The sequence below is a fragment of the Aplysia californica genome, unplaced genomic scaffold (genome assembly GCF_000002075.1).
Source record: "Aplysia californica isolate F4 #8 unplaced genomic scaffold, AplCal3.0 scaffold00024, whole genome shotgun sequence".
Taxonomy (NCBI): Eukaryota; Metazoa; Mollusca; class Gastropoda; order Aplysiida; family Aplysiidae; genus Aplysia; species Aplysia californica.
Window position 1 is genome coordinate 1773603 of NW_004797294.1, and position 2241 is coordinate 1775843.

Consider the following 2241-nt stretch of genomic DNA (forward strand, 5'->3'; position numbering starts at 1 on the left):
ATCTACCTAGTGGTTAGGTTACCGGACTCGTAATCGTGAGGTTGCAGGTTCGAGGGTTCGAGCCCGACGTAGTGTCCTTGGGAAAGGCACTTTACTCAAATTTTCCTCACTTCTCCCAGAAGGGAATGGGTACCCGGCCCTAGACAGCGAAAGATCTTGTCAGTGTGTTAGTGTTTTTGAGCCTATAATTGGCTGCATGCACTATATGCTTTTCAGGAAGTAGAAGCTTTTCCAGAATGCGCCCAGGTCTGCTGGGGTAATAGTATAGATAGTGAAGCGTATAGAGCTTCCTATTGAGCGAGGATTTGCGCTATACACATGCTATCTATCATTATTTATTTGTGAGTATGTGTATGTGTGTGTGTGGGTAGGTGTGTGCGTGTGTGTGTGCGTGTGTGCGTGCATGTGTGTGTGTGCGCGCGCCTGTGAGAGAGACAGAGACAGACATAAAAAAGAAAGGCAGAAAAAAGGAAGAAAGAAAGAAAGAAAGGAAAAAAGACAGAAAGAAAATAAGTGACAAAGAGAAAGAAACTCTGGAAAAAGCGAGTGCGCTCTGAGAACGAAGGAGACAGCAGATATCAGAGGCGCATTAGCGGCCGCCCATTTCCCGGATGTGACGTATGTGCAGGCGGGAGAACATCGTTGTTTTGCAAGTCTAAGTAGAACGTAAAGGAAAAAAGGGTTATTTCCCCGGAAATAGATGGCGTAAGAAGTGCGACAAATCTGAACGCAGTTATTGCCCCTGTTGCATTTTTTATGATCGGGTGGGTTGTTGGAGGGCGCCACTAGTAGTTCCTGCTTCTTAGCTTCCCCTCTGTTGTTTCTGTCTGCCTGTCTTACTTTTTCCCAGCACAAAATGACCATTATTGTGTCGGTGTGCTTCTCTTTACTTAAACAAACAAACATAAATCATGATCCGGATCTTCATTTTTGATTGGTGTCTGCCCAAGCATTGTGCAAAGATTGTCCTTATTTTAGGTGGTTTGGGACAGTACATCATATATTTTTGTTCACATTTGTAGCCTTTCTTTTCTTTCTATTATCCTTCCTCTTGTACCTCTAGAACATCGAGGGGAGAAAGAGCTTTCTGTCTCAGACAAGCTGGATGGCGTGGCTGAGTGGGATGTTGTTTGTCTTAATGGTGTCCTTCACACCCTCGATCCAGGTCTTCCTTGGTCTTCCCCTTGCCTTGTACCCGGATATTCCTTTGTAGTGCGCTTTACTGGCAAGCTGATGAGGTGCCATTTGTGTCAGATGTTCAAACCACCTCATTGTTTGCCTCTGAATGTCGTGGAGGATAGGTGTTGTTCCTATCATTTCTCCGATCTTGGTGTTTCTGATCATGTCCCTCCGTGGGTGGTTGGCGGGTGCTCTGGTGTGGTTTGCTCCTTCTTTCCTCTAAACAGCTATCGTCCTTATCTCTCCTCCTTCTTTTTTACGTTTGTTGTTACTCTCTTGTAACACCTCTAATCTTCGACACTTATATGACCTTATCGTGTTGCAAGTGCCGTAAAACTCTTTACTAAAACTAAAAACTAAACATGTCCCTCCTGGTTTTGTTGATGGCACTTTTCAGGCATTTCATCTCGCAGGTGGTTATCTTGCGTTCAAGGTACATGGTTGGCATGGGTAGATCAAGATGGGGATGAAGACAGAGTTAGTGAGCTTAGTTTTGGTCTCAATGGGGATGTTAAGAATGTGTCGACTCTTCAGTATAATCTTGAAGTATCTTAGACTGGAAAAGGCATACAACCAACAAAACGGACAGATGGACAGATATGTGTCATGATGAGGCAGAATCAGGCGCTCATCAGTTTGTTTTTACATGGGGTCATTTGTGTTATCTTCAGAGCTTTAAAAAAAAAGAAAATATCAATTTTCATGAAGAGAAGTCGAAAATTTTGCCAGTAAAGGAGGTAAAGAATGCATGTTGTCGGGTGTGAAGTAAGCGAGAAAATGTTTGATGATTCCCAAAGCTTGAATGTCCTTTGAGACTGGAAAAAAAAACAATTTTTTTTATGTATGTGCATTTGATTATGATTTTTCAGTAAAATATTCACAGATATATATTTTTCAATAGACATAAAAGGGGACGGGGGAAGACAGATGGTAGACAAATAGAGGGACAAAAAGAGAGAGAAAGGGAACATTAGAGAGAGACAGTGAGAGAGACGCACACCAAGAGGGACAGACAGACAGACAGACAGACAGACAGACAGACAGACAGACAGACAGACAGAC